Source organism: Dipteris shenzhenensis, chromosome 26, assembly GCF_047967505.1.
Source record: "Dipteris shenzhenensis isolate YYH24624 ecotype China chromosome 26, Dip_SZ_1.0, whole genome shotgun sequence".
NCBI classification, from domain to species: domain Eukaryota; kingdom Viridiplantae; phylum Streptophyta; class Polypodiopsida; order Gleicheniales; family Dipteridaceae; genus Dipteris; species Dipteris shenzhenensis.
The window spans coordinates 7,783,015-7,808,179 of record NC_141621.1 but is presented as its reverse complement, the minus strand read 5'-3'; the positions used below and the strand labels follow the sequence as shown (position 1 = coordinate 7,808,179).

The window sequence follows — 25,165 nt, the reverse complement described above, 5'->3', positions numbered from 1 at the left end:
TGAAGGAGATAAGCTGAAGCAGAAAAGGGAAGAGGGAACTCTGCCGTCCGTCGCGCCTCCGACTCTGCCGTCCGTCACTCCAGCTTTCTCCTCGCCACCGCTTCGCCACCGCTCCATACTCAAGCTCGTTTTTCTTTTCTCCTCGCCACCGCTCCATACATAGGCTCGATTGCATAGCTTCGTCATAGAAGCTGACACGGGCCAGCAGACAACCACGACAATTTCCGCCACAGCCATACAGCCTCCGTGGTGCCCAGCGTTTCCGTCTCCGTCGTGCGTCCAGTCCTCCGCCACAGCCACCCGTTTTTGTTCCGCCACCGTTTCCACCGCCCGTGCCTCTCGCTGGCCACCGTTTCCACCACCGCTTTCATACCTTAGAATAATTTTCTAATCTATTTCCTAAAGTTACTAAGGTTAGTTAACCTGGGTGGTAATTAACTCGTTAGTTGTGGGTTAGTTTAGTTAGTCTAATCCTAACAGTCCTAGTTAGGCTAGGACAGTCCTAACGGTCCTAGATAGGCTAGGACAGTCTTAGCAGTCCTAGCTAGGCTAGGACAGTCCTAGGGCTTTCCCCAAAAAAAAAAAAAACCTCTTTTAGGGCACTTCTACAGCCCTGTTCTGGGCCCTTCTCAGCCACTTTTTTTGGCTCATTTCGAGCATTCTCTCCATCCTCTTCACCAAGTTTTCTTCAAGCCTCTCCATCGACTACATCGCGCACTCATGGCCCCCAAGTGTGCACCCCGATTAGATGAGACGTCTCAGCATGGTGATGATGTTGCTCAGCAGGAGCAGATGCCAGTTACAGAGGGTGTATCTCCTTCACAGCCAGTTTCTGCTATGCCTACTGACACACAGTTTCTAGATGCATTGGCCTCGATGCTTCAAGGGGCTTTTCAACAGATGGGTCAGCAGTTTGGGCAGCAGCTCACCACTGCTATGGCTATGCACGATACAGCTATCACCCAGATGGGTCAGCACATTGGGCAGCAGATCACTACTGCCATCACTATGCATGATAAGGGCAAGCAGCCCGCACCCCAGCACGGGGATCAGTCGGATAGCCAGGGTGATTTTTCTGACCCGCGCAAGGGGTTTATGGCTGATGCCCGTCGCACTTATGATTCTGGTTCTATGCATGCACCCCAGCATGGGCATTATGTTGATATGGGTGATGCCTTGCCCGTGCTGCCGAGCACTTCATTGTTTGATGCCAGGCCGCCATTTGGCTCGCAGATTTCATTGGCTGAGCCATCCATTTTGGGCCGGCCTACTGGCACATTTCCGCCAACGGCGAGCATGCCTGGATTGGGTGTTGGTTTTCGAGGCAGTTGGGAGAGAGGCCAGTCCTCTTCTCAGCCTTTCTCTATGCCACCCACTCACCGTGATGTTTTTGGTAGGCAAACTCAGCAGGGATTGCATGCTTCGATGACACCTCCTGTGAACACATTCAGTCAGACTCAGCCTGTGTATCAGGGAGGTAATGCTTTCAGCCAGACGCATTTTTTGCATCAGGGGAGTGGTTCTCCTATCCAGCAGGATGCTGGAATTGGGCAGCATGCAAACATGGATGATATGTTCTCAGATGCCTTATGTTCATACAGGGCCTTGCCTGAGGATGTACGTGATGAAATGCCCTTTTCACAATATGTGAGCTTTAAGCGTGAGGATGCTAGTTATGCTGGTGGTCACTTCAGGAATAATGCAGCCAAAGATGTGAAAGACAAGCTCTCTGCGCACAAGTTTAAAGGGGACACTCGCACTCCCAATGAGTTGGAGGAGTGGCTCACGAAGCTGGAAGATTATTTCCGCTTCTACCCTAAGAACGATGAGGACAGGATCATTTTTGCTAGTATGCATTTACAGGATTATGCACATACATGGTGGCGGTACATGAGAGAGTCACCTCAGAAGCCGACCACATGGAAACAATTCAAGGAGCTTATGGTCACGACTTTCGTCTCGGCCCTAATCCTCGAGCAGTACCTTGCTGAGTTTTATGCACTATCTCAGACGGGTACGGTCCAGGAGTACTTGCAGCGTTTTTGGAGACTTTCCTTGTTTGTACAAGACACTTCTGAGAAGGGGAAGCTGCTGCGTTTTATTCAAGGCTTAAATTCCCCTCTGGCTGCTGATGTGAGAGCTCATAATCCCCAAACCATTGAGCGGGCAGCCCAGCTAGCTGAGGTGTTTGAGCCAAAATATGCGGGCAAGTACAAGCTTGTGTCAGGTAGCTCTTATGGTGCTGTTAATGAGGCTGACAGGAAGTCAAAGTTTGCTGATTGGGCTGATAGGAAATCAGCAGTTGCCCCCTTTCCATGACATCCAACGGTTACAGGGAGTAAAATGCCATATGCCAAGCCATACCGGCCCACGGACGCAATGCCAGGTGTCAAACCCAGTGCAAGTTCTGACAAATCAGATGTTAAACAACACTCCAGGGCCATAATGGACAGTAGGAAAAAGGCTAATCTATGCTTTAGATGTGGAGAGAAATGGACATTTGAGCATCGAGATGTGTGCAAGATGAAGAATGTCAGCTCAGCCAAACTCAGCATGATAATTGAATTCTCAGATGATGAGGAAGTCACTGATGTTGCAGACCCCCATGATGTCCCTCATGAGGAATTGACAGGAGCTCATGATGCAGATGAAGCTCCTGACACAGCAGCCACAAAGGGGACTGCATTTCCCTTTGACCCGGGTGGGGCTATTGAGCAAGCCACTCATGTGTTGCATGAGATTGATATTCAGCCTACATGTGGCAGGAAAGGCTGTAAGCCAACATTCTCTCGGGTGGAGCATCAACTTACAATGCCTTTTCATGTCAGAGGTGATGCTAATGGTAATGTTCCTGTGGATGATGAGCAGATTTATTGGGATGCCCAGTCTAAGCTGTATACCATCTCACTTCATGCCTTGATGGGTGCCAAAAGTGCTGACACAATCAGGTTGAAAGGAATGATTAATGGCAGATCTGTTCATGTATTGGTAGACAGTGGTAGCACTCACAGTTTCATTAATTGCAGGACATTGCAAAGAGTGGGATTGATTGCTACTAAGATAGACCATGGCCTAAAAGTGGAGATAGTTAATGGACAGCATATGATCAGCAGACATTGTTGCCAGGATGCCAGGATCAAGTTCTCTGAAGACTATGAGTTTGCAGGTGATCTTCTGGCATTGGATATGGGGCCAATAGATGCTGTCCTGGGGTGTGATTGGCTGCAATCATTGGGGAAAATCAGCATAGATTTGAATGTCTTATCTCTTGAATTTTGCCACAAGGGTAGATCGGTTACATTGCAGGGCGTGGTAACTCGGAAATTGCAGGTCATTTCAGCAAGGCAGCTAGCTAGGGAGCTCAAGAAAGAAAGTGCCATATATGCATTGAATGTCTCTGTACCTCAGGAAGGTGGCATTCCCCAGGTGGATAATTGTGAAATGCAGAAATTGCTCTTAGAATTTGGGGATGTGTTTGCTGATATGCCATCTCAGTTGCCCCCAAAAAGAGATGTTGATCATGCCATAGTCCTGGAACATGGTAGTAAACCAATAAACAAGGCCCCGTACCGACTCTCTAAGGTTGAACGGGAAGAAGTGGCAACACAAGTGCGAGATTTGCTTGAGAAAAACTTCATTGCTCATAGCACCTCGCCATTTGCATCTCCAGTACTCCTGGTGAAGAAGAAGGATGGCTCTTTCCGCATGTGCATTGATTACAGGGATTTGAATAAGACCACCATTAAGAACAGGTTTCCTATTCCCAGGATTGATGACCTGCTGGATGAACTCAAGGGTGCTCAGTATTTCACGAAGATTGATTTGAGGTCAGGTTACCATCAGATCAGGATGAAAGAGGGTGATGAGCATAAGACTGCCTTTCGTACAGAAAGAGGATTATATGAGTTCAAGGTGATGCCTTTTGGTTTGACTAATGCGCCAGCCACCTTCCAGGCACTCATGAACAAGATTTTACACCCCCTTCTTTTCAAATGTGTGCTGGTATTTTTTTATGACATTCTCATTTACAGTAAGGAAGCACAGGAACACATAGGCCATGTCCGACAAGTGCTAGAAATCTTGAGGATGCATCAGCTTTATGCCAAGGCCAGCAAGTGCACATTTATGGCAGATGAGGTTGAATATCTTGGACATGTTGTAAGCAGGCATGGAATCAGGGTAGACCCAACTAAGGTGAAATGCATTAAGGAGTGGCCGCAACCACATAATACCATGCAGCTCAGGGGTTTTTTGGGTCTTGCTTCTTTTTACAGGAGGTTCATCAGACACTTTGCCAAAAGGGCTGCCCCTCACTGATTTGCTGAAAAAGGATGCCTTCCAATGGTCAGAAGCAGCACAACTCAGTTTTGAGAATCTCAGGGATGCCCTTAGTAATGCACCTGTATTGGTGTGCCCTGATTTCTCACGGTCTTTCATTGTTGAGACGGATGCCAGTGGCAAAGGTTTAGGGGCTGTCCTAAGACAGGAGCATGGGGTGATTGCTTTTGAGAGCAGGAAGTTTAATGCCAGGGAAATGAATTATCATGTCTACGATCAGGAGATGCTGGCAATCTTGCATGCTTTTGCAAAATGGCACCACTACCTGTACGGTAGCAAGATTAAGGTCAAAACGGATCACAGGACACTCAAGTACTTTTTAACGCAGCCTAATTTATCCATGAAGCAGAAGAGATGGTTGGCTGCAGTTCAGTCCTATGACTTTGACATTGAGTATAGAAAAGGGAAAGAGAATGTGGTTGTTGATGCCTCGTCCAGGATGTGGTCATGCAAACTGTCTGCCATTTCCACGCTTCATCAGGAGTGGATACTTGGGATTCAGGAGGAATACATGCAAAATTCTGATGCAGCCCCTATCTTTGTGGAGTTACAGAGTCCGTCCAGCCAAGAACATGTTCGATTTCAGCTCCGTAGTGGACTGTTATGGTGCAAGGATAGAATTTATCTTGTACCAGACTCCAAGTACAGGTTGTTGGTCTTACAGGAAATGCACTCATCTCCTATGTCAGGGCATACGGGTATCACCAAAACATATGAGAAGGTCAAAGAAAGCTTTATGTGGGATGGCTTGTGGCGAGATGTGGTTAAGTATGTCAGTGAATGTTTGCCCTGCCAACAAAATAAAGTGGACAGCCGGTTACCCGCAGGCCTTCTGCAACCACTACCCATTCCTGAAGGCAAATGGACTCACATTGCCATGGATTTCATTACAGGCTTGCCTTCTACAGATAAGGGTTGGGATAGCATATTCGTAGTGGTTGACAGGATGACCAAGCAGGCCCATTTCATACCGACTAGGACTCGGTACTCCGCTTCACAGGTTGCCTGGCAATTCATTGAGAATGTGTTCAAGCACCATGGTTTTCCTCAAGAGATTGTCAGTGACAGGGATGCTAAGTTTATGGGTCACTTTTGGCAGGAGTTATTCACTGCAGTTGGTACTTCCCTTGCGCCTAGTACTGCTTATCATCCCCAAACGGATGGACAATCAGAGAGGGTGAACAAATGGTTGGAGGAATATTTAAGGCATTACTGTCATGACACAAAGAAGTCTTGGGACAAATGGTTAGCATTGGCTAAATTTTGTTACAACAGCACCAAACACCTCTCTATTGGCATGAGTCCATTCGAGGCAATGTATGGATGCAAAGTGGGAATGCCTTCTGGGGTTGCAGACTTGGCTGTGAAAAATCAGCAAGCAAGAAATGACTTGGAGAGTATGGATGCCCTTCTGCAGTTGGCTAAGAAGAATATGCAGGATGCCCAAGCCAAGTAGAAGAAGTATGCGGATGAACAAAGGAGGTACTTATCTTTTAAAGAAGGGGATTATGTGCATTTACGTCTCCATAAGAATCGATATGCCTCGCTGAAAGGTAATACCAACACAAAGCTTGCCCACAGGTATTATGGTCCCTACAAAATCATCCACAGAGTTGGGAAGGTAGCATATCAGTTGGAACTACCCAGGACCTCCAGGATCCATAATGTTTTCCATGTATCCTTGCTGAAACCACATGTAGGACAGCATGTCCAGGTTCTTCCTCAGTTACCGCCTATGGATGAAGAGGGCCACATCATTTATGTGCCAGAGCAAATCAAAGGCTTCAGAGATCATGTGCTCAGGAACAAGGCTTACATAGAATACCTCATCAAATGGAAAGGTTTATCTGAAGATGAGAATTCTTGGCAACCCGAGAGCATTGTGCAGGACTACCCCTATCTCCTACAAAGCTGATCGGGTTCTACTGTAATTTTCCATTTTAGGCAGCCTCATGGAAATTTTGAGGGCAAAATTCTTTGGGCAGGGATGGCTGTAATGAAGGTGGGAAAAGGACGGGTTTTATGTGGGAAATAGGTGGGAAAATAGGAAGGGAATTGTGGGGAATGAGGGGGACTATATAAGTCAACCCCAAAAGATTTGTAAGGTACGTATTGATTTGACATCGAATCTACATCACTTCTGCTCCTCCTCTCCTGTGCACTTCCTCTACCTAGTTCACTCTACCCTCTTCCCCCCCTTTCCACTCGTTCTCACCCTGCCCTCCGTGGCCTTCTTCTCCTTCCCCGTTCCCCCTCCTTTACATGTTTACATCTTATGCAGCTGGTTCTCATGGAGGCACGGTGACATGTGCCAACAACTCCTCCCATCATGTGCAAGGAGTGGGAAAGATTGTACTTACCGCAGCAAATGGTGGTGCATTTACACTCTCAGATGTGCTATGGGTGCCTGGCATCAAAAAGAATTTGCTTTCAGTTTCAGCCATTGCCCGTGATGGCTGAATGGTGAAGTTTTTGGATGACAGATGCACCGTACATGACATTAGTGATGGTGATACAATTGTGGCTTCTGGAACTTTATGCCACGGTCTTTACAGACTTGATCACTATGAGAGTGCTTTGCATGATGCTTTATTCACCACCACCCCATCACAGTTGGCAAATGCTGAATTATGGCATGCTCGATTTGGCCATCTCAATTTCAGAAGTTTGCTGCGTTTACACAGCCATGAAATGGTGTCCGAGATGCCACACATACATACTCCGACTCGCCATGTATGCGAGGGATGTATCTTGGGGAAGATGCATCGCACACCGATTCCCAAAGATGGGACTGTCAGAGCTGTCCGTAGATTACAGCTTATACACAGTGATGTTTGTGGTCCTATGAGGACTCCATCTATTGGGGGATATCTATATTTTGTCACTTTCATTGATGATTTCTCTCGTTTCACGTGGCTCTACCCATTGAAGGAGAAGTCAGAGGTGTTTACAAAATTCAAACATTTTATTACTCAGGTTGAGAATTGTGCCTCAGAAAAAGTGGGGACACTTCGCACTGATAGAGGGGGAGAATAAATGTCCAAGGAATTTCATGCATATCTTGCAGAGAGAGGTATCATCCATCAGTGTACCACTCCATACACCCCAGAGCAAAATGGGCTCGCTGAAAGGAAAAACAGGTCGGAAATGGAGATGGGTAGATGTATGCTCAAAGGCAAAGGTTTGCCCAACAGGTTCTGGATGGAAGCTCTCATGTGTGCAAATTATGTACTTAACAGATGTCCCACAAAGGCCTTCCATAATCTCACCCCGTATGAGGCATGGCATGGTAAGAAGCCTTCTGTTGCTCATCTCAGAGTATTTGGTTGCTTGGCCTATGCACATGTGCCACAGCAACATCGTACTAAACTTGATGATAAGGCTCTCAAATGCATTTTCGTGGGGTATAGTGTTGAAAGCAAAGCGTATCGGCTGTATCATCCATCCAGCAGGAGGATTATTACAAGCAGAGATGTCATTTTTGCTGAGGATTCCACTCAACCATTGCTGTCCTGTCAAAAACAGCCTGATGTCTACTCCAGGGATGTGTTTGAACAAATGCTGCCCATGACAACTGAAGGTCCCTCATTTTCAGAACATTCCAGTTTGATTCCCCATGCTGTTATGCAGGCCGGTACAGCAACTAATCAGCCTATTGTGGCTGAACCACATATGCCTATAGATGAGGCAAATATTGACCAGGCAGTTGATGAGGAAAGGACAGCCATTCAGTCATCCAAACGGGTGCCCAGGTGGCTGATTGAAACATTACGGGACAGCAGGTTACATACTCCTTTACCTGCGAGGACTCTTGCAAAATCTCATCATGCATCTGGGTTGTTTACTGATTATGCCTTTCAGAGCACATGCAGTGATGAAGAACCTCTGACATTTGAGGATGTTGCAGAGGACAGTAATTGGATGGCAGCCATGCATTCAGAATATGATTCTATCATGCAAAATGAAACATGGCACTTAACTGAATTGCCTCCAGGCAAAAAGGCCATTGGTACTAAGTGGGTCTACAAGCTTAAGCGGAAGGCTGATGGTTCAGTAGACCGCTTCAAAGCAAGACTCGTTGCGAAAGGGTATGCTCAGCAAAAGGGTATTGTTTTTTATGAAACCTTTGCCCCTACCTCTCGCATGACCACTATCAGATCCATGATCGCCATGGCAGCCCATCATGGATGGCAAGTACATCAGTTGGACATCAAAACAGCGTTCCTACATGGAGACTTGCATGAGGAGGTTTATGTTACACAGCCTCATGGATTTGTGCAAGATGGACAGGAACACTTGGTGTGCAGGCTTCGCAAAGCTCTGTATGGCCTTAAGCAGGCACCTAGAGCTTGGTATGAAAAGATACACACATATTTGGTTGCCCAGGGATTCAGCAACAGTCCAACTGAGAGTACCCTCTATGTTAGAAGGACTCAGGATGTTTTTTTGGTCCTTGTTTTATATGTTGATGACATGCTGCTCACAGGCCCCAATGAGCAAAATATTGCAGCCTTCAATTACATTCCTCATTTGAGATGAGTGATCTGGGCCCTTTGCATTTTTATTTGGGCATTCAGTTTATACAGCGGGATGATGGTATTGTTCTGATACAAACTAAGTACATCCAGAAGTTGCTTCAGCGGTTCTCTTTCCAAGATTGCAAGCCAGTTGCAACTCCTGTGGAGACTGGGATGAAACTCAGCATTGAAGATTTTGGGGATGCTTTTGTTCAGACATTGTACCAGCAGGCTGTGGGCTGTTTGATTTATTTATGCAATACACGGCCAGATATTCAGTTTGGGGTCTCCTTATTGAGCAGATTCATGCATTGCCCAGGAACCAAGCATTGGCAGGCTGTTAAGCGGGTGTTCCGCTATTTGCACGGTAACTATGCACCTTGGTTTATTCTTTCCCAAGGGGGCTGATCCACAGCTGCATGCTTTCTGTGACTCCGATTGGGCAGGATGCTTTGACACAAGAGTGTCCACTTCAGGTTTTTGCTTCTACTTTGGGCAGTCATGCATCTCTTGGTTAAGTAAGAAGCAACCCTCCGTGGCCACTTCCAGTTGTGAAGCTGAGTACAGGGCAGCTTTCACAACCACCGTTGAGTGTGTTTGGCTCGGGCGATTATTTGCTGATTTGGGTATGAGACAGGAGTCTGGTACTGCACAGAAAATCAAGGATCTTATATATACATTTAATGTGAAGCCCGAGTACTAGACTGACATTTTTGCAGTAAGTATCCGTATTTTATGGCATTTCCCATATTTTGAGTGCAACAAAAATAGGTAAATACTGAATTTCTTAGAGGGCCCCGAATTCTCTTCTTTCCTAATGTATTAACTTTCAAAAGGATTCAAATAGAGTAGTCTAGTTTGAATAAAACCTCTTTTGCCGTGCATTCTAGTTTGAATAAAGCATCTTTGTGACTAGTATCATAACTCAAAAGACATCCCTTTGTTAACTCTCCGAGATCTTCACTCCAGAAGTCCTTGCAATGGCTGCTTCAGATGCAAAACAATCGGAGAGTGAACATCGGCACGCCTACAATCTTGCTTCCTCAAACACCATTGATACCTCAACTATTTTGCTTCAATAAAATGAATGCAGGTAAACAAGAGTGGCCTTATGTACAGTTGACCATAAAAACATCACCTGAGAATTCAGCCTTTGGAGAGATAGAAGCATAGCGCAAGATGCAGCTTGAGCAATCAATGAAAATAATGTCGAAGAGACTGAGTGGCCTTTAAGCCCCTTATTCTCATCATAGGTGCTTTGATTTCACAAAGGGAGATGGAGCAAATGTGCAGAATTATGGGTCACTTACAATCAATAGGCAACTCTGTCGGTCTCAAAAGTATAATCACCGAGGGCATGGATAATGATCAATATCCTTGAAATGGTCACACTTACAGACTGCCACTCCTGTAACCCTATCTCCATCCATTACCAAATATATAGTGTTGGACCGTTTGGGGAAAACCTCACAGAAACTCACAAGAAGAACTCCGAGGAACCAGGGATCTTGCTTGTCAAGTTGAGTTAAATATATCTGAAATCTGATCTATCTCTAGGCACAACAAAGTAAGCACTCTTTCCTTTTTCAGTATATATCACAGGCTATATGACGAACGATCTGACGGCAATCAGATTCAGTTTCAGAGAATCTATTAGCTATTTCTTCAGAATATCCCCCTAACCTCAGATTTACTATGCACAGACTTCGAGAAGCATGACCACACGCACCAACGTAATTCAAAGATAATCCTGAGAAAATGACAGCATATATTTATTTATTTATTTTAATATTTCTATTTGCATAATGAACAATGTCTGTAGCAAAAGTGCTTGCAGGCTGCTAAATCAGTAAACAAAATACTTCATTTGTTGCCGTCAAGACTGCATTAACTGCTTCAAGATATAGTGCATTGGCTATGCGTATCTGGAGTTGTTGCCACTGTAAAATCCTTCAAATCTGGTTCACAGGTATGTAAGGTGACACCCAGTCATATCCGCATCAAATCTGTCTCTCTTTGATGCTGAATCATGTTGTGCTGCTGCTGAAGATTAGTTTCTTTGCAAGCTGTTGATGACTTCACTCGCAGCTGCTACAGGCAGTCACGCATCGCTTTGACAATTGATTACCAACGGTTTTTCAACTGCACTAAGGTCAACGCAGGCTGCTGCAATGACCACTCTACTAGCTGTGAGACTGTAAGAAGCTGTGTCACAAGTGCTATAGATCTCTATTTTTACAGACAGTCAGAGTGCTTTGGCAGTTGCGAAGAATCCCGTCTTCCATGCTCGCACAAAGCATATTGAGGTTCATTATCATTATGTCAGAGAGAGATTGTCTGCCTCAGAAATAAGCATGATCTATGTGCCTACACATGACAATGTGGCATATACATTCACCAAAGCATTGTCTCGTGAGAAGTTCGAAGGCTTTCGCAAGCTTTTGAACTTACTTCCTTTTGGTGATTGATATCACATTTGCCTTGTACACTGTCACCACTTCACTCCAGGGGGGCTTGTTAGCACCTATGTGTTGGAAGTGTAGGGTGACACCTTAGGTGTAGGCCCGGGGCACTTTTTACTCCAACTAGTGGAGGTTTTTTCCCCCGAGCTTGGTAGGCACACTTCCATGTGACCTGCAGGGTGGTGTGCTTAGCAAGCACAACCTTATCCATGTATATGATGTGACTTTAGTCACATCTTCTGAATCAATCAATCATTCGAGCTTTTTGTGCTTGCTCTCTCCTCGTGTGTCTCGTCTCTGCACCAACAAATGGATCTAGGTGTCGTTGGAGCCCCTTGGGTGTGGACAACAAGCGTGCCACGTCATCTGCATAAAGAAGAATCCTGATGATGATCCTGGCAAGTGAGCAACCAGTCCCTCCGAGTGCCCCATGAAAATCTCAACTCATCGATGTAGAGGCCAAACAGGGTCAGTGATAAGGAACAACCCTGTTTGACCCCTATGGTACTCACGATCTCATCTGTCCAACCAGCGCCTGTCCGAGCTCCGCCTCAGATAGTGCCATGACTACCCAGATGATCTCCTGATCAAATCCCAGTGTCTGTAGGCGTGTGATGAGACGAGCTCGAGGTACTGTGTCAAAGGCTTTGCGGAAATCCACAAAACAATAATATACCCTCTCCTTCCGTGATCTGGCCTCCTCAGTGACACTCCTGAGTGTGAGTATGTGATCCATAGTCCCATGGTCTCACCTGAAACCGGCCTAACCCTCTACTGTGAGCCCTCTCATCTCCGCGAACAGGCTGACCAACACATCCAATACAGCTGCATAGATCTTGGATAGTATACTTGATGGCAGACCACTGGGCACTTCCCATTATATGCAGTGGTCTAGATGGGAGAGAGGCCCCGCCTACAAAGTAGGCACTTGGAAGGCTTTTATCAGCCCACCTGAGGATCAGAGGCGACAGTCCGTGAGTCACCTCAGAGGGGTAGCACGCAGGATTCACCAGATAGATGCAGCCATCCCGGTGGAATGGACAGTTGAGATGCCTATTACTTCCACCACTTGGATGGGAGCTTTTTCAAGGACAGCAGTTCCTCTATAGGTGATCGCTCTTCGAGATCTCGGGAAAGATGCTCTAGTCTTTGACATTGGGGATGGAGGTATACTCTCTAGATCCACGAATGATATTCTTCTAGAGGTTGCCTTTCAGCCTGTCAGGATTGCTGGTTTTGTGGACCATGGAGCGCGCTTGCAGTGGTACTTAGACCCCGACCCTCTGCTCTTGGCCCTCGGATCCTGGAGGTTGTGGTTATATGGAGGTGCACCTATCAGATGCTTGCAGTGGGACCCAGGAGAGTGGGAGTGCATAGATCATGGGCACCGAGAGAGGGGGATTCCCTTTTTTTGTTTCACAGTTGGTAATGCCAGAAGATTTCAGTTGAGCAGTAGAGGTTGGATTCCCTCCAGAGCCCCCCATTGGGATAGCTTCTTCATCACCGCAGATTTGCATAGAAATTTCTGGAAGAGGCTCTAGAAATCCCTTAGAAATAGATATATCACTCTTTTCTTTTGGCTTTCTGTTCATGGAGGGATTGCAGTGAACCTGTGGAGATCACGATTTGGGGCTGATTCCACTTGCCCTCGCTGTCATTTTGCAGAGGAGTCAGTGCGACATTGCCTTTGGGACTGCAATCAAGCGAGAATTGTTTGGAAAGGAGTTGCTCGGATACTCAACATTTTTCATACTTCCCCTTTCTTCATGACTTGGGGCTCGGTCGCATGGTTATCCCTTACTGGGCCCCAGGTGTTTTAAGAGGGTGAGCCTTCTTCTTGGGTACTCTCAATCCGCCGGCGCGTGATAGAGCCCTGCTCTTTTCAGGATGTACCACATATTCCTTTCAGAGCTTCACATGTTTCAATGGACACGTCTTGGGAGATTTTGGCTAGCATTTCCTCTTGGCACATTTGGAGAGCCAGATGCACAGAGGCCTTGGATGACACCTAGATACACCCATCACACGTGTTCACAGGTATTTGGAGTGACACGCTTCACACTTTGATAGCCATACGGGCTAGCATGCAGGGCCCTTCACGGGCAGCCTCTTCTAGGAGGACTGTATTTCTTCGATTTTGGAGGGGTTCTCCCTTTTTGTTGGAGGTTGCTACCGGATTGAGATGGCACTATCAGCCCCAATCCTTTCTTTTTGGCTCTTGAGCTTTTCATGCATTGCATGGTGTATCCCGTATTCCCGTATGGAGCTTGCTCTAGCGGTTTTCTTTAATACTTAATAGAAATCTCTTTTTTGCCCAAAAAAAAATAAAATAATGATAGTCCTGTAGTCATCGGGTCCATGGGATCCCCTGCCTTGTGGATGGGGGTGACGGTGTTGAGTGTCCAAGTGCAGGGGAAGCCAAGGCAAACAGCGTCATTCAATAGCTTTGCTAGGATCGGGGCTAACGTGTCGATCCCATATGCGATAAACTCAGTGCATAGCCCCTTGTGATCCTTAGCTCGCGTTCGGCCATTGTGCAGTTTCAATGCCGCGTCCTTGACTCCCCCTCTGGTGAACAATGTGCAAGTGGTGGGGCGAGGTGTGTGTATGAGATCTGGAGTGGACTGGTGTGGGACATCATAAAGATGGTGTGCATACGTGTGCCAGACTCTCGTGTCGGTGAGGGGTGATGGAGACCTACGCTCAAGGAATCTCTGTCAAAAATCCTTAGAGTTGTTGCTGTACAAGATGTGCAGCAGCTCCTCCTCATTTCAATGAAGAAATGCCTACTTCTTCCAATGTACGAGACGTCGGTACTTGCGTACCATGTCTGGTGTGTTCAGGAGGTGACATTTGGTTTCAAGTCAGAGTTGTTGGCGATGAGTCTTGCACTCCGCATTGTACCAATTGTTGTAGGGTACAAAACCAAGAGGTGGTGGTCTAGTGGACTGTGTGGTGTGGGGAAAGATTTGGAGGGCAGCCTCGTGGAGTGTGCGACTAATTAAGACAGCATGGTCCTCTATGAGTGGTATGTGATCGATGTAGGTTAGGAGTCTGTTTAGGCGTCCAGAGTAGGCCGGTGAGAGGCTGTGATCAAAGTGTATGTCGTGGTAGGTGTCGTGCTTCCTATGTGGTGTGTGTGGTGTGGCTAAGCATGGGGTGGCGATATGTGTTATCAGCTCCTAGAGGGAGTGGTGCTATGGTGAAGTCGGTGATACATGAAGTGAAGGTAGGGGATCCGATGATGTAATCTACTACACTAGTGCCCCCTCCGTGTGGGAAGCAAGTAAAACCACCTGAGGAAGGCCATAGGTCAAGCCCGTTGTAGATGATGAGATCATGCATCTTGCCCAGATCAAGCAGTGCGTGTCCATATGGTGTAACAGGCCCGTGTCGGTTCGATGAGGTCCTAGTCATACATGCTCGTCTAGGTCCATGTTTGGTAGCATGATAGAGTCGTCTTGAAAGTCCAAGAGTGGTGCCTGGCGCGTGCTTGTCCTGGCGTTGAAGTCCTCAACAAGGAGAACTTCCCCACGGGCTAAAAGGTCTGGGATATCCTGATGTAAGGGTGCATATGGCGATGTCTCACCCTCCTCTCGTGCCACTCTGGCGAAGTGGGATGTGTCTGGCAGGAAGTAGCATATTGCTATGAAAAGGTCACGAGTGTCTGTGCATCAGGATCCAGATCCACATGAATCGGAAGTGTGCGTCCCTCTCAATGGAGATGGCTCCAGCGAGGGAATACCTGTACAATACTATGACCCCGCCTAATCCTCGGACTCCTCCTGTATCCTTCGTCTCATCCCTGAAGGCTGACTCCCATGTGTAGCCACTGACTATCGATAGTGGACGCTTTGGGCTCTGGTGTGTCTCCGTGTAAAAGACTATGTCTTGTCCTGTATAAGACTTCGAGAAGTTCCCTGGGTTTGACCATAAGGTACCATTACAGTTCCAAATTGTGCAATCTAGGGTTTCAAAAACCTGAGTCTCAAAGGCCCCGTCTCCCTAGGGGGTACGGGTGGGAGCTCGATGGGTGCTAGTCAACAACCTACCATCTCAGACCACGGCCCATTTCCCCTTCTTGCGGGCAACATCTTGCTGCGACAGAAGAACTCGTCACTCCTCAATCTGTAGTGGTGTCAAATCCTCGTCCATGGACAGGGTGGGATGCTCTCGTAGAGCAGCTCGGCGTCGGAGTGTTGCTAGTCAAACATGTGAATCTCTGAAGCGAATGACTAGGGACTGCTCTCGGTTGGGATCTCTCCCAACACGCCATGCTCCCTCTATGCCATGGTCGAGGACACCCATGGTGATGGTCACAAAGGTGATCGCCTCCTCCATGGGCGTCGTAGTGGTGCTGGTGTTGTCTCGCGTGATCCCTCGTATCCGGATGTTGAGGGCCTTTTGTAAGAAATCCTAGATTTACTATATTTAGAAATGTGCTCAGGAACAGAAAGGAGACTGAAATAGCAGAGAACAAGGAATAATTGTATTGCTTGAGTGTCTGTAGTGTCATCCATACAATTGGGCCTCTCTTATATAGAGAGTGAAGCGTCACACATGAAAAGGTGTGTACTCCAAAGTGTATGTGCATGAAGAGGTGTGTACCCCTTGTGAAGGGTGTGACCCTTGATGAGAGGGTACATTACGATAGGAATTTCTCTTCAATAGAATGTCTCTTGTGAAGGGTTGTGCCTCATAGGAAGTGTCCCGTCGAAAGGACATACCCTTCCACAAGTGTCCATTCATCAAACCATCCATAAGTCTAGATATAGAGAAAGGAATTCGTCACAGATCGTGACATCCCCTCCCACTCAAAATAAGACCCTGGTGGAGATAATGAACTGATGCAGAAAATATCACGGTAAATTCTGAAAATACTGCTGTAAAATGTCAGGGTACTGCTGTAAGTTTTCATCAGATTGCCAAGTAGCATCGGAGTCGTCCAGATCTCGCCAAAGAACAAGGAATTCCGTGATAAGTGGATGTCTAGTCTCTCGCTGTCGATGGTCCAGAATACGTTCAGGAATAAGGAGAACATAACCGTCTTCGATTTCTGGAACATAGTCACCTGCAGGAGGAATTGCTTCATCGCCTGGAATGTACGTCTTTAGCCAAGAAATATGAAATGTCGGATGGATTTTACCCCATGATGGTGGTAATTCCAATTTGTAACTTAAAGGTGAATTTTTCTTGACGATCTGGAAAGGTCCATAGTATCTTGGTCGCAACTTAGGAAACACAGACTTAACCGTCTTATAGCGATGTGGGGCTACAAATAATAGCACCATGTCACCAGTGTCAAATTCCAGGTGACATCTATGTTTGTTGGCAGACCGTTGATACCGCTCTTGCGCTTTTCACATATGATCCCTGACTTGGAGTAGAATGTCTTGCATTTCTTGAACCAGTTGATCAGCTAGGGCCACTCGACGTTGAAGTACAAAATTCGTTGGTACAATCAAAGTGTGTCCATAAGCTGCTTGGAATGGAGTCATGCTGATATCACTATGGAAAGAGTTATTATAAGCAAGCTCAAGGAGTGGTAGATACTCTTCCCAAGCTGCTGGGCGTGACTGAATATAATGTCGAAGCATTTCTTCCAGAACTTGGTTGACTCTTTCAGTCTGGCCATCTGATTCTGGGTGGTAAGCTGAACTGAACAGTAGAGTTGTACCCAAAGATTCGAACAGTGAAATCCAAAAGTGACTGAAAAACTTACGATCTCTGTCGGATATGATATTCTTGGGCAATCCATGGTGTCGGAAGATGTGTTGTATGAAGAGTTTGGCTATGTCCGGAGCCTATGCACTACTTTTGCAAGCAACAAAGTGTGCCAATTACCATAATTTGAGTATTACCTCGGGGGGATCGTGGTAGCATTGTAATGAAATCCATGGAAATACTTTCCCACCTTTCAGTTGGAATTGGAAGAGGCTAAAGAAGTCCTGTTGGAAGTCATCGGCTTGCTTTCATTTGTTGACAAGATAAGCAAGATATAACCATGTTGATGACGTCGCTTTTCATCTGAGGCCAGTAGTATGTTGCACTGAGTAACCTATAAATCTTGTTGATGCCTGGATGGGCAGCATACAGAACTACATGATGCTCTTTTAACAAAAGACGTCCAACATCCTTGTCATGTGGTACACAGACGCGATCTTGATAATACAGAAGGTCATCCGTATAAGAATAGGATGAGAAAATCCTCTGTTCGGAAGTCAAAGGTTGATCTTTTGAAAGAACTGTACTGCTGTGTCGAAGTCCTTATCATTGAAATACTTTCCTTTGAATGAATTCGGAACATCCACAGATAATGTAGAGATTACCATAGTTGATGCTAGAGTTAACCTGATGAGAGCATCTGCAACTACATTGCGTAGTCTTGGAATGTACTCAATGGTCATGTGAAGTTGGCCAGAAACTCAACCCAGCGTGCTTGTCGAGCGTTCATGACTGGCTGAGTAAAGATATACTTTAGAGAGTGATGGTCTGCCTTGACCACCGAGTCGGCTCCCATGAGATAATGTTTCCAAGAGCGATAAGCATGTACAACAGCAAGAAACTCCTTATCATAAACCGGGTATCGGGTTTGGATATCAGAATGTTTATGGCTGTCAAAGCAATAACTCTACCTTCTTGCATTAAGACTGCTCCTGTAGCGATGTCGGAAGCGTCAGTCATGACCTCAAACGGAAGGTTTGGGTCAGCAATAGCCATAACTGGTGTGGTAGTGAGTGCTTGCTTGAGTTGTTGGAAACTATACTCTGTTTCGGGAAGCCACTAAAAAACTGATGTGCTTTTCCATAATTCAAACATAGGAGCTGCGATTTCGGAAAACTGATAGACCTTTGTATGGTAGAAGTTTGCCAATCCGAGAAAAGAGTGGACATCATGAACATTCTTAGGAGTAGGCTAGTTTCGGATTACCTCGACCTTCTTGGGATCCACAGAGATGCCTTGAGCTGAAATAACATGTCCCAAATATTCGAGTTGGGTCTTAAAAAACTCACTCTTCTCAATGTTGATGTAGAGAGAATTTGCGCGGAGAACTTCAAAAACTTGGTGAAGATGTTGTTTGTGCTCATGTAGGGATCTGCTGAAAACGAGGATGTCATCGAGGTAAACGATGACGAACTTATCGAGGAAAGGCTTGAAGATGTCATTCATGAGTGTCATGAATGTGGCCGGGGCATTTAACCCAAAAGGCATGACCAAACATTCATAGTGTCCATACTTTGTTCGAAAAGCTGTCTTGTACTCATTGCCTTCTCATATGCAAATTTGATGATAACCTGAATGAAGATCGGTCTTTGAGAATTGTGTTGTGTGTAGAAGTTGATCGAAGAGGTCATCGATGCGAGGCAATGGATACTTGTTTTTTATAGTGAGCTTGTTGAGGGCTCGGTAGTCAATGCAAAGACGCATTGACTTATTCTTTTTTTCCACAAGTAGTACAGGAGATCCGAAAGGGCTGCGACTGGGCTGAATGTGACCTTTGTCGAGTAGTTCGGTGACCTTCTTTGGATTTCTTCATTGTGAGTGTAAGAAACCCGATAAGGAGGTTTCGACTGTGGATTACTGCCGGGAATAAGTTCGATTGGGTGATCCACTGGTCGTCGAGGGAGTAACTGCTTTGGCAATTCCTGTGGAAAAATATCCAGGTAGGGCTGGAAAAAAGGTTGGTTGAGGTATTCAGGAGGATCCTTTGTTGGTGTCTCCTCTACTGCCGTAACCAACAGAAGTGAAGTCTTTACTTGACGTTTACGAACCCACTTCTTTACTTGTAGGGCAAAGGCAACTGGGGTTGAAGGAGAGTCCCTAGAACCAATTAGCTCAATAAGTTTTCCCTGGTGGACAAACTGGATAGTATGGCTGCGAAAACTGATTGATGGATCATAGTCGTAGAGTCACTGTTGTCCAAGTATGACATCATACCGAGAAAGAGGCATGATGTCAAAGTTCAACTTGTCCGTATAATGTTGAATGCGAAAAGACAAGTTTTTGATCCTGGTGTTGCACAAGAAAGTAGTTCCATTTGTGAGTTCAATCTGATAGAGTCCATAAGACTAGGACTGGTGGTCAACCGAAGTTTGTCGACCATCGAAATAGCTAGGAAATTATGAGAGTAGCCACTGTCGATGATGATAGTGATCGTTGTTCCACGTATCGATCCTTGAACACAAAGTACTTGAGTGGCTAGGGAAGGTTCGGGGTTGCTGGCAAGGCTCAGGTGGATGGTATTTGCCATTCGAACAGCTTTGCCTTTCTTGTCTTGTGCTGGGGTAGCATCTTTTGTTTGAGAAGTGCTAGGTTGCATATTGGAATTTTGCTTTGGTCGCTTGGGACAATCGAACCATCTATGGTCGCCTGTACAGATGGTACAAAGTCCTTTTGTGCTGGAGTTCTTCTTGTCAGTGGCCACACCTTTATGTTGGGAATGTCGGTAATGACTTTGTGAAGAAGAAGAGGCGCGATCCTTGGAGGAGTGCTTCTGTTGGAATCCAGCATATGATTTCTGAGTCGTCTGGGGATCTTGAGACTGTCGCTGACCTTGATTACCAGAGTTTTTTCGAAACCCGGTGTTATCTTGAGGGCAAGCACCTTTGGCCATAGTAGAGTTCTGTGTGCGATTAGCACTCTGCTTCCCTGTGTTTTGAAAATCTATAATGCGCTCTGCGTAAGCAATAGCGCCAGCTGTGGTGGTGATGTTTGCTTTATGGACATTAATGCGTAACGAGGGATTTGGGCCTGAGATGAAAGCATGAAGGCGATCATCCTCAGTTAAACCATCAATCTCCATCACCAATGTGGTGAACTGAGAGATGTAGGAAGACAGGGAGCCTGTTTGCTCCAACTGTCGGACTTTTGAACGTGCTTGGAAGCCTGCATTGGCAGGTATGAAGTGCTTACGGAGCACGTGTTCAAAACATTCCCATGTTAACACACTTTTGCCATCCTTTAAGCGTCTTTGCCACCATAGAAAAGCTATATCCTTGAGGAGGGAGGCTGCCAAGGCGATCTTTTTGCCTTCAATGAGGTCAACAGTATCAAAATACATGCGCATTTTTGCAAGCCAGTGGTCAACTGTTCGGCGATTGCGTTGACCAGTGTAGGCTTCCGGAAGTTTGATGTCAAGTCTTTTAGTTTTGGAAGCTTGAAGTAAACGGTAGAGGGCACGTAGTTCAGTGTTTTCTACCTCTCGTGGGAATGAATCCGCATAGTCGTCTGGTTGCGTCACGTCATCCTCTGTATGTGTGGTACTGCGAGAATCTTGAAGTTGTTGGACTTTCTGGACCAAGTCGGAGATGCTGTCCTGAAGCTGGGAAATTTGAAGTTGCAGTAGTGTTTCGCCTTTTACGTTGACTTCAGGGGTCTTTTTTGGACTAGAGTCTTTGATCTTTGGAGAGGCTTCACGCGAGCATTGCGACATATCGGAGATCCCTGTGAGAAAAGCGCGAACTTGCGCTCTAGTTTGTACCATTCCTGGAAGAGGATTCGGGCTGCTCCTTGAGGTTGCTCATGTTGGAGGGGGCAGGCGAGGCAGGATGGAGCCACCTGTGGAAATCTCGTAAAGGAGGTCCTGTCTGAGGTAACACTGGTGATGCCGAAAGTGGTGTTACTGCTCATGAGAGAACAGGAGTAGGTTGCAGAGTCCACGGATCTGAGAAGGGATAAGGAGCTGCTGTCGGAAGTGGAGGATATCCAGGAGAAGGAGTGCCTTCAGAGTGTAAATACTGTCTTGGAGAAGGTACAACCTGTATAGGATATTTGGGAGCTGAAGGAGGTGGAGAGTACCTTGGAGATGCTGAAGGTGAGGGATAAAATTCTCTCCAAAGATGGACAGCAAACTCTTGAGGAATATCGGGTTCTGGGTATCTTCGTGTCTCGTGGAACACAACCTGGACTGTGCTGAGGAAGTAATGTAACTGAGGTGCCTCATGCAAAAGGTATAGGATGTGGTCCAAATCACTAGGAGGGCACGTGACACAGAAGACCCACGATGCAATAGCTCCGAAATGGGCTGGTTGTGCAATCTGAACACGATATTGTGTGGTAGATGATGCCTGAGGTGTCCTTGAAAGGCCGGGTGAATTACCAGGGGTTTCTGAGGGAGCGTCTTTCATTTGCTGTAATTTGATAATGACAAGAGAATCCTTAGAAGTAGAATGGAAAGAATCCACCTGGCATTGATTTAATCTGCCAAATTGTTGCGTAGAAAAGGCCTGCAGATTTCTGTCCGGAGGTCCATGTTGCAGTGGGTTGCGAGGAGCAGATCGGGGCCTGGCTGGTCCGGATTGGAAAACAGGAATAGGGCGCTTTTAACAGGCTGTCTTCATCGCGAGAGGAGGGCTGAACTGCTGCTGATCTGGCAGATAATGTAGTGCAACAAAGGGGGGGGGGCAGGCTGTCTATGACGAAACAGGCTGCAGATGTCCAATGCTGGATCGCAATAAAGACTGGCGAAACAAATGGGGGGGTGAGGGCAGGCTGTCAATGGCGAAATAGGCTGCAGGCTGGATTGCGATAAGGTGTCAAAGGCTGCAGGCTGGATCACGATGGAGGCTGGCGAAACCAGGCTGCAGGCTTTGCAGGGACTGGCGCTGATCTGGCACTGCAGGCTGGCAGGGAAACAGGGCCGAAAAACTGGCAAGGGCAGGGGCTGCATATGGCGAGGGGGCAGGGCAGCGAAATGGCGAGGGCAGGGGCTGCGCAAGGAGGCCAACCTGTTTGACAAAAGAACTGTACGGGCGTTGAAATTGGATCGTCCCTTTTGTCTTTTCGTTTGTGTTGCCTTAAGTTGGGCGGTTGCCCAAAAAATTAAAGGGTGGGTTTATTTAACCCTTGGGTATCTAGGATAGACCTAAGGTTTGGGACTGGGTTTTCCTTTTTAACCCCTCTAGGTACCCTTTTTATAAGTGCTTGGTGCCAAAAGGTGTGCCTATTCGAAGGGGTGTGACCCTTGGAATAGGTGCGCCTTTTCATGAAAGGGTGTGTCCGTGTTTTTAAAAGGGGTGTCCCCACATGAATAGGTGTGTCCTTTTTGCCACAATGGGGTGTGTCCCTTGGGTGAGGAGTCAAGACTCTTCATCAAAAGGTGTGTCCGATGGTGGAAAAGGTGCGTCCCTTGGTTTTGGGACAGCCCAAGCACATGAAAAGACACGATTTTTGTCGTGTCCATTCACATCAACTCGTGATGTGTGGGAGATGGAGAGGCCATTGATGACTTTAGGCAGGGTTGGCGCTAAAAATTTTTACGCTCATCCTCTCCATCTCTTCCATGCACAATGTGCACGGATGTCCTTCTAGCGGAAAAAGATGTATCAGATAGGCGCTAGAAGGTGGGGGGCATTTCCTACAGGCAGGAGCGAAATTTGCTCTGATACCACTGTAAGAAATCCTAGATTTACTATATTTAGAAATGTGCTAAGGAATAAAAAGGAGATTGAAATAGCAGAGAACAAGGAATAATTGTATTGCTTGAGTGTCTGTAGTGTAGCTGTAGTGTCATCCATACAATTGGGCCTCTCTTATATAGAGAGTGAAGAGTCACACATGAAAAGGTGTGTACTCCAAAGTGTATGTGCATGAAGAGGTGTGCACCCCTTGTGAAGGGTGTGACCCTTGATGAGAGGGTACATTACAATAGGAATGTCTCTTCAATAGAATGTCTCTTGTGAAGGGTTGTGCCTCGTAGGAAGTGTCCCGTCGAAAGGGCATACCCTTCCATAAGTGTCCATTCATCAAACCATCCATAAGTCTAGATATAGAGAAAGGAATTCGTCACAGATCGTGACACCTTTGAAGCCCTCTGCTGCTACTCCTGTATGGCAGCTGAAACGGTTGCCTCTGCAGGCTCTCGTTTTGCCACGTCCACCCATCTAGTCATTTCTGCTATAGCTGACTTTATCGTGGCTATCTGTGCCTCCATCTCTGTGATTGGGATCCCTCCAGGCGCTGCTCTGAGGGTCCCGAGCTCCTCTCGAAGCTGTGTGATGTCGTGTCTGAGTCCTTGGATAAGGGTGCCCTCCTCGTGTATAATGTGGGCCTGCTCCTGGGTGTAATGTGTCAGCTTTGCCTGATGGGCCCGGATGCTGTGTATCTCAGCCAATAGGGAGTCCCAAGCATCTGGTGGGGGCCTAAGATGTCCTAGTCCACGTGGGAACTGGATCTCGAGAGGGGTTGGAATGAAGGTGGGCTGCTGAGGTTGTACTGAGGGTGGGGACAGCATGATCTGGGCGGGGGAGTGGTATGTAGGAGTAGTGAGGCCGGACGAGGTGATGAAGGGTGGCTCACTGAGAGGTAGAGGTGATACGAGGGGAAAGTAGGAGAGAGGTGGCGTAGATGATGAGGCGGATGATGGTGGTGAAATAGTGGTCGCCTTGTCACCATTCCCCTTCCCCATCTCCACACGTATGCAAATTTGGACCAAAGGGTCTCCCGCCTAGTCTCCTGTCCTCATCCCCTTGTTCCCTTCATTATGGGGGAGGCAGCAGTGGCAAAGAAGGGATTGCAGGAGGTCAGAGCTATTGAAGAAGAAGAAGAAGAAGAAGGAAAAAAAAAAGGGGGTTGGAGATGCGAGCGGGGGGTTTTATTTAATTATTTTAAAAAAAAACGAGGGGGGGTAGGAGGGGGGGGTGTTGAGCGAGGGGTAGCGGGGAGGTAGCGGATGGGGTAGCGGGGGGTAGCAAGGGGGTACGGAGGGCAAGGGGTAGCGGAGGGGTAGCGGGGGGGTAGCGGGGGTAGTAGAGGGGGTAGCAGGGGGGTAGCGAGGAGGTAGCGAGGGGTAGCGGGGGGGTAGCGAGGAGGTAGCGAGGGGTAGCGGAGGGGGTAGCAGAGGGGTAGCGGAGGGGTAGCAGAGGGGATACCGAGACAAAGTACAATCCAAAAAGTAACTCATACAAGCCATTGTGGGCTGAGGCAAAGGGCTCTCTAAGGTCCTTGCTGCGGGCTAAGCTAGTAAAAACTCAACCATGCAAAGATAGTGCTTCAAATATCAGGGTAACCATAGTGGCTCTCCACTGGGATGTGAAAATGTCTTGTATCTGCATTTATTGAGTTGTCTCTCGCTATGGCAAGGGGCGTGGTCTCTGTGATCTCTGTATCTGGTGGGCCATATCAAGAGTGACACATTGACTCAAACGGTTTCCTCTCAGTATGGGTTGGACCTTTATCGTGCGTGCTCTAGTCATCCTCCATGTCGTTGGCTCCACCACTGCGTGTCATCTCTTCCCGCTGATCCATGATGCCCCTCATGTCGGCTATCTCCTCCTCCTCTATCCCAATGTGTCCCAAGGTTGACTCAAAGACATAGAAGAAGTATGTCACATGTCGTGCTGCTTGCAGGTGCAGATGGCACTGAGGCTGCTACAGCAGCTCCTGAGGTCTGGGATGGCTATGGCACAGCCTAGATGCTGCTTGTAGCTGCTGCTACAACCACGGGTGGGGCTGCTTCTTGTGTTGCAATCTGTGCGCCAGGCCCCTTTGGGGGCTACAGCTGCTTCGCCACCGACCTAGGCCCCTAGAGGGGTTACTGCAGACATCAAGCCTGGCGCACAGGCGTGATGTGGGCCTCTGGAGGTGGGGACAAAGGGACGGGGGCAATGCAACAGTGTCAGGAGATGCTTGGGGGGGAGGGGGGGGGGGCTGAGGGAGAGAGAGAGAGAGAGAGAGAGAGAGTTTAACAACATTGCCACCCTGCCTAAAAATAAAAAACCAGTGTTGTCCCACATTACAAATCTCGCTCCATGTAAAAATGTGTAAATAAGCAGTTATGTGGATAATGGTTGAATTCGGAATCAGATTTTGACCCAAAGAACTAAGACTTGCTAGCTTCTCCATCTTAGG

General features: G+C 47.0%; 1 protein-coding gene and 2 pseudogenes across 1 annotated transcript in view; 2 read left to right on the top strand and 1 right to left on the bottom strand.

Annotated features, from left to right (window-relative positions):
• LOC147884609 (Major facilitator superfamily protein) overlaps window positions 1-25,165 on the bottom strand; it is a 121,214-nt gene that overhangs the window by 59,467 nt on the left and 36,582 nt on the right. The window lies entirely within an intron of this gene.
• Window positions 1,096-2,696, top strand: LOC147884611 (uncharacterized; annotated as a pseudogene).
• On the top strand, window positions 9,024-11,323 carry LOC147884610 (secreted RxLR effector protein 161-like; annotated as a pseudogene).